The sequence below is a fragment of the Triticum urartu genome, chromosome 3A (assembly GCF_056163025.1).
Source record: "Triticum urartu cultivar PI428250 chromosome 3A, HENAU_Tu73, whole genome shotgun sequence".
In the NCBI taxonomy this organism is placed as follows: Eukaryota; Viridiplantae; Streptophyta; class Magnoliopsida; order Poales; family Poaceae; genus Triticum; species Triticum urartu.
Window position 1 is genome coordinate 67,179,215 of NC_141875.1, and position 8,400 is coordinate 67,187,614.

Genomic DNA, 8,400 nt, shown 5'->3' on the forward strand with positions numbered 1-8,400 from the left:
AAAATATTATGGCTTTATGCTTAATCCGTGTATAGGTAAACTTTAGGTCCGAACAGCATTATTATCCAAAGATCCCTTTTATGTACATATCTCTATGGGGAATCATGCTTTAATTTTTCAAGGTATTAAATTAAATATCTTGAATAAAAAAAGGAAATTTGCTCTGATATAGAGTATAACCGGACTATTTTGGCCTACCCAAGTGAAATTACGATAAAAGAAAAGCATGGATATGGGGAGAGGTGGATAACTAGATTGGCATGTACTTAAAAAAGGGACTTACTTTATTTTAGAATTCCACAATGAAATACTGAATTTTCTAGCAATTATACTACTCCGATCCGAAATAAAAAAGAACCCTCAAATTATTTTGAGAAATTAAAGTAAGCACCTATTCTAAATCGAAGTAAAGTCGAACTTTCTAGTATATTATATTACGGCTTTATTACATTCACAGAAAGGAGATAAAATGAGAAATCTTTGCCATCCAATTTGATTAGAATATCATAACATAAAGTATAAGTGCCAGAATTTTTTGTTTTGTTTGTAGGAATGTTTTATCAATTCATTTTCATTTCATTTGTACCCCTGGCAAACTCGAACTTTCGTCCAAATGGTCTATATTCAGTCCAAAAGGTCTCTATTCATATGTATGAAATACATATATGAAATACATATGTGGAGTTCCCTAGAATTTCATGTGATTCAGTAAACAGAATATAGATTCCATGATTGCTAGATTGATCCATAGGGATTGACGAAGAGTGAGCTGATAATGGAATTTTTCTTTGATAAACAGGAAACTTAAGATTAAGATGCTCCAGAATGGAAATGAGGGAATGTCCACAATACCCGGATTTAGTCAGATCCAATTCGAGGGATTTTGTAGGTTCATTAATCAAGCCTTGGCAGAAGAACTTGACAAGTTTCCAACAATTAAAGATCCAGATCACGAAATTGCATTTCAATTATTTGCGAAAGGATATCAATTGCTAGAACCCTCGATAAAAGAAAGAGATGTTGTGTATGAATCACTCACCTATTCTTCCGAATTATATGTATCTGCGAGATTAATTTTTGGTTTCGATGTGCAAAAGCAAACCATTTATATCGGAAACATTCCTATAATGAATTCCTTAGGAACCTTTATTATAAATGGAATATACCGAATTGTGATCAATCAAATATTGCTAAGTCCTGGTATTTACTACCGCTTGGAATTAGATCATAAGGGAATTTCTATCTACACCGGCACTATAATATCAGATTGGGGGGAGATCGGAATTAGCAATTGATAAAAAAGAAAGGATATGGGCTCGCGTGAGTAGAAAACAAAAGATATCTATTCTAGTTCTATCATCAGCTATGGGTTCGATCTAAGAGAAATTCTAGATAATGTTTCCTACCCTGAAATTTTCTTGTCTTTCCCGAATGCTAAGGAGAAGAAGAGGATTGAGTCAAAAGAAAAGGCTATTTTGGAGTTTAATCAACAATTTGCTTGTGTAGGTGGGGACCTGGTATTTTCGGAGTCCTTATGCGAGGAATTACAAAAGAAATTTTTTCAACAAAAATGTGAATTAGGAAGGATTGGTCGACGAAATATGAATCAGAGACTTAATCTTGATATACCTCAGAATAATACATTCTTGTTACCACGAGATGTATTGGTCGCTACGGATCATTTGATTGGAATGAAATTTGGAACGGGTATACTTGACGATGATGATATGAATCACTTGAAAAATAAACGTATTCGTTCAGTTGCGGATCTGTTACAAGATCAATTCGGATTGGCTCTTGGTCGTTTACAACATGTAGTTCAAAAAACTATTCGTAGAGTATTCATACGTCAATCGAAACCGACTCCCCAAACTTTGGTAACTCCAAGCGCGGCCACGCCTACTCCGACGACTAGGCGAGGGGATGGGGAGGCTAGGTGGGTAGTGGGGAGGCCTCTGGTGGCTACAGAAAGGAGGGGGAGAGTCGGCATCGAGCCAATTTGAGAGGAGACCCGAGGCGGCCATGGCGGCCATGGAGGGCACAGGGAGCTCCTCGAGCTCGAACGAGAGGCTGGGGAGAGAGCTGGGAGTGCGGGGAGGCCAGTGGTACGCTCGAACAGCTCGGGGGAGGCCTATATATAGCCACGGGCGAGGAGGCCGAGCTGGCACCGCCGCAGACGCGTGTCCGGCGCCGCGGATGCGTGCCCTCGCTCGCGAGCTCACGGGTAGGAGACGAGGGAGGTGCAGTGGAGGTCTCACAGGGCAGAGGCGACCAAGGGAGCGCAGAGAGAAGAAGCCGAGCGCCATTAAAGCCTCGGTCGGCCACAGTGTGTCCGTGGGCGCGCGGCGACGAGAGCTGACGGAGGGGCTGATGGAGGGGGAGAAGGCTCCAGGAGGACGGCGACGACACGGGCCAGCTGTTGGACAGGTTCACGAGCTCGAAGACGCCGAGAGGAGGAAGGGGTCCAGCACAAACAGCCACTGGTCGCACGCACTACACACAGAGCGCGTGCACAGGCACGCCATTGTCGTGGTCACCGTGTGCACTGGTATGTAGTGGGGGAGAGGGTCTAGAACTTGTTGTCTAGCTGATAGTTCATCCAGGGTTGGTTGCAACTGCGGTGGTAGTCCAGTTAAAAGTGACATGGTTAAAAGGTAATCAAGCTCTGAAGTTTACTACAGTAAACTTGATCGTGTACTGCTGCTCAACAGAGAGGTGATTGGGTCAAATGGAGTTTTCTGTTAAGTTGAGGGTAAGAAGGACTTACATCCTGGTAATTTTGAGAAGAATTGGACCACTAATTAATATAGTTGCTTTACAACTAAGTAATCTGGTCCAGAATGAAGATCATGATGATGCTCTCAAATGGAGTGTCAAATTGATCTCAAATTGCGCAAGGAAGGGTCATTTGGTCATATGAAGATGCTTAAAAAGGTTTCATACCAATTGGATAAACCAAACTTGTACTTCCTTCACAAACATTTCCACTGACCAGAAACTTGCAAAAATTCTAGAGGACAAATGGCTTGATGAAACATGCCCAAAATGGGTGGAGGTAGGTTATATGGATAATAGAAGACCTAGAAAAATTGGCAGACATAATGGAGCAAGATACAATATACTTGCTTCACAAACTGAAATTTTGTACAGAGTCAAAGAATTGATGGTGAGCTCACATGGAGGCATGACATGAGCTCTATTTTGGTGTATGGCTATGATATGATGATATGAAGGGCCATGCAAAATTGCAACTCATTTGGATATGCCTAGCTTGTACTTCCTTCACAACCAGTTCCCTCAGATAGGAACTTTGGAAAATCATAATTAAATAATTACTAGGCAAATGAGGTTGCACTTTGGCATGTGGCAATGATATGGACAAGAAAAGGTGTCCAAGGAGTTTGAGGTCAATTGGGAAAAGGAAAATGACACTTGCTTCACATTCTACCATTTTGGGCAGAATAGGAAATGAATTATTTGAGCATGATGGGGAACATGGAAAATGAAATATTTTGCCATATTTGAGAAAGATGTGACCCAAAAATTTATGAGAATTACTTGGAAATTTTAGGAGTGATGGAAATAAAGGTTGCTTCACAACCTAGGGCAAATTGGGTTATTCCTTTAATAGAAAAGGAATATTCCCAATAAAAAGAATATTGAGATTTGGGCTAGGATGAAAATGACAAGGTCTAGGGAAGGATTTGGGACTGTCAAGCCACTCTGGAAGCAAAGAAGAGGGCATCTTCTTCAGTTTCCAGACTACAAAGCCACGGAAAAAGAAAACTCAAGCAAAAACCTTAGAAAACAAAAGAAAAAGAAAGGACCAAAAATCAGGCTGTCACAGTTGATTTGTGTCTTAAGGTGTTATTCTAGTACGAACTCTAGGATAGATTGAACGGAAAGAATAGCTTCGTGCTATTTTACTACGGACTCTTGAATAGATCGATCAGAAAGGATAACTTTGAGGTGGTTTCGTACCCTACAATAATCTCTTCGTTGTTCTCCGCTATTAGTGACTTTGGAGTGACTCTTTGTTGAATGTTGAGGGATAGTTATATGATCCAATTATGTTATTATTGTTGAGAGAACTTGCACTAGTGAAAGTATGAACCCTAGGCCTTGTTTCCTAGCATTGCAATACCGTTTACGCACACTTTTATCATTAGTTACCTTGCTGTTTTTATATTTTTAGATTACAAAAACATATATCTACCATCCATATTGCACTTGTATCACCATCTCTTCGCCGAACTAGTGCACCTATACAATTTACCATTGTATTGGGTGTGTTGGGGACACAAGAGACTCTTTGTTATTTGGTTGCAGGGTTGCTTGAGAGAGACCATATTCATCCTACGCCTCCTACGGATTGATAAACCTTAGGTCATCCACTTGAGGGAAATTTGCTACTGTCCTACAAACCTCTGCACTTGGAGGCCCAACAACGTCTACAAGAAGAAGGTTGTTTAGTAGACATCAGGGACCGGCGGTTCCAAGATTGGAAAATGCACAGAGGGTAAATGAGCAGCACCCCTGCGGTTTCCTCTTTTTTATGGGGAAAACATGGGCCGCCTCTTTACTATTCACCGCAGGGTGACGCAAGCGTGCCACGAATGTTCCACGCACGACCCCCACGTCACGCACTCAACGCGGGTCATGGGGCAGCGCAACTGGCGATCGAGGAGGATAAAACTCTGCCATGCGTGCCCGCGCACCGTTCTGGGCCTGGCCCAACAATGCTTCCCGCTTATGTGTGGCCCTGGCCCCGGGGCTCTTGTCGGTGTACAAAAGTGGGGGCCTTTGTATACCCCTTTACTTGTGCACGGGCAGTCGTAGCCACACCTGCGGCCACGCTTAGCGGGGCATAGGAAGGAAAGGTACGAGACTGTCAAGGCAGCACTCAAGCCAGAGGCATGAAGAGCGAAGGGCCAAGATGGGCTTCCCCTGGAAACACCCTTGCCGGGGCGGCCTACATAGCCCCGGCAAGAGCCTTGCCAGCGCAACTCGCCCCACACCAGCAAGACCGCCACCCTTGAGCCTGAGAGCTCTAACACCATCGACAATGTCGAGACCAAGACTCGGGGTGCCTGCGTTGTGGCATGTAAATCTTTGTGAAGACTAAAGGCCTGCAAGCCTGAATAAGAACCAGAAGACGAAGACCCCCGGCAAAGATCCTTGCCGGGGACGGCCGAAGACCCCCGGCAGGATCCTTGCCGGGGACACCCGCGAGACCCCGGCAAGACCCTTGCCGGGGGGCATCTGTGGGGCCACAACTAGGCCTGCACCCACCAACGTTTCTCTACCCCGCGGCCGTCCCGACGCGGCAACCGGACCACCAACTAGGCAAGCGCCTGCAAGGCAGCATGCGGCTTCTAGGCCAATGCTACCTCTTGAGCACTGCGTTGGTTTTCCCCGAAGAGGAAGGGATGATGCAGAAAAGTAGCGTAAGTATTTCCCTCAGTTTTTGAGAACCAAGGTATCAATCCAGTAGGAGGCTACGCGCGAGTCCCTCGCACCTGCAGAAAACAAATAAATCCTCGCAACCAACGCGATAAGGGGTTGTCAATCCCTACATGGCCACTTACGAGAGTGAGATCTTATAGATATGATAAGATAATATTTTTGGTATTTTTATGATAAAGATGCAAAGTAAAATAAAAGCAAAGTAAAAGCAAATGAAATAACTAAGTATTGGAAGATTAATATGAGGAAGATAGACCTGAGGGCCATAGGTTTCACTAGTGGCTTCTCTCAAGAGCATAGGTATTTTACGGTGGGTGAACGAATTACTATTGAGCAATAGACAGAATTGAGCATAGTTATGAGAATATCTAGGTATGATCATGTATATAGGCATCACGTCTGAGACAAGTAGACCGACTCCTGCCTGCATCTACTACTATTACTCCACTCGTCGACCGCTATCTAGCATGCATCTAGAGTATTAAGTTAATGAAAACAGAGTAACGCCTTAAGCAAGATGACATGATGTAGAGGGATAAACTCATGCAATATGATGAAAACCCCATCTTGTTATCCTTGATGGCAACAATACAATACGTGCCTTGCTGCCCCTACTGTCACTGGGAAAGGACACCGCAAGATTGAACCCAAAGCTAAGCACTTCTCCCTTTGCAAGAAAGATCAATCTAGTAGGCCAAACCAAACTGATAATTCGAAGAGATTTGCAAAGATAACCAATCATACATAAAAGAATTCAGAGAAGATTCAGATATTATTCATAGATAGACTTGATCATAAACCCACAATTCATCGATCTCAACAAACACACCGCAAAAAGAAGATTACATCAAATAGATCTCCACAAGAGAGGGGCCGAACATTGTATTGAGATCCAAAAAGAGAGAAGAAGCCATCTAGCTAATAACTATGGACCCGAAGGTCTGAGGTAAACTACTCACACTTCATCGGAGGGCTATGGTGATGATGTAGAAGCCCTCCATGATGGATAACCCCTCCGGCGGAGCTCCAGAACAGGCCCCAAGATGGGATCTCGTGGATACAGAAAGTTGCGGCGGCGGAATTAGGGTTTTGGCTCCGTATCTGATCGTTTGGGGGTACATAGGTATATATAGGAGGAAGGAGTACGTCGGTGGAGCAACAGGGGGGCCATGAGGGTGGAGGGCGCGCCTGGGGGGGTAGGCGCGCCCCCTACCTCGTGGCCTCCTCCTTTGTTTCTTGATGTAGGGTCCAAGTCTCCTAGATCATGTTCGGTGAGAAAATCATGTTCCCGAAGGTTTCATTCCGTTTGGACTCCGTTTAATATTCCTTTTCTTCGAAACCCTAAAATAGGCAAAAAAACAGCAATTCTGGGCTGGGCCTCCGATTAATAGGTTAGTCCCAAAAATAATATAAAAGTGGATAATAAAGCCCAATAATGTCCAAAACAGTAGATAATATAGCATGGAGCAATCAAAAATTATAGATACCTTGGAGACATATCAAGCATCCCCAAGCTTAATTCCTGCTCGTCCTCGGGTAGGTAAATGATAAAAACAGAATTTTTGATGTGGAGTGCTACTTGGCATAATTTTAATGTAATTCTTCTTAATTGTGGTATGAATATTCAGATGTGAAAGATTCAAGATAAAAGTTCATATTGACATAAAAATAATAATACTTCAAGCATACTGATGTCTACTACACAACCTTCTTCTTGTAAACGTTGTTGGGCCTCCAAGTGCAGAGGTTTGTAGGACTGTAGCAAATTTCCCTCAAGTGGATGACCTAAGGTTTATCAATCCGTAGGAGGCGTAGGATGAAGATGGTCTCTCTCAAGCAACCCTGCAACCAAATAACAAAGGATCTCTTGTGTCCCCAACACACCCAATACAATGGTAAATTGTATAGGTGCACTAGTTCGGCGAAGAGATTGTGATACAAGTGCAATATGGATGGTAGATATAGGTTTTTGTAATCTGAAAATATAAAAACAGCAAGGTAACTAATGATAAAAGTGTGCGTAAACGGTATTGAAATGCTAGGAAACAAGGCCTAGGGTTCATACTTTCACTAGTGCAAGTTCTCTCAACAATAATAACATAATTGGATCATATAACTATCCCTCAACATGCAACAAAGAGTCACTCCAAACTCACTAATAGCGAAGAACAAACGAAGAGATTATGGTAGGGTACAAAACCACCTCAAAGTTATTCTTTCCAATCAATCCGTTGGGCTATTCCTATAAGTGTCACAAACAGCCCTAGAGTTCATACTAGAATAACACCTTAAGACACAAATCAACGAAAACCCTAATGTCACCTAGATACTCCAATGTCACCTCAAGTATCCGTGGGTATGATTATACGATATGCATCACACAATCTCAGATTCATTTATTCAACCAAACCATAGAACCTCAAAGAGTGCCCCAAAGTTTCTACCGGAGAATCAAGACGAAAACGTGTGCCAACCCCTATGCATAGGTTCATGGGCGGAACCCGCAAGTTGATCACCAACACATACATCAAGTGTTCTCAAATCATTAAAGACTCAATCCGATAAGATAACTTCAAAGGGAAAACTCAATCCATTACAAGAGAGTAGAGGGGGAGAAGAAACATAAGATCCAACTATAATAGAAAGCTCGCGATACATCAAGATCGTGCCAAATCAAGAACACGAGAGAGAGAGAGAAAGAGAGAGAGAGAGAGAGAGATCAAACACATAGCTATTGGTACATACCCTCAGCCCCGAGGGTGAACTACTCCCTCCTCGTCATGGAGAGCGCCGGGATGATGAAGATGGCCACCGGAGAAGTATTCCCCCTCCGGCAGGGTGCCAGAACGGGTCTAGATTGGCTTTCGGTGGCTACGGAAGCTTCTGGCGACGGAACTCCCGATCTATTCTGCTCTCCGATAGTTTTAGGGTATA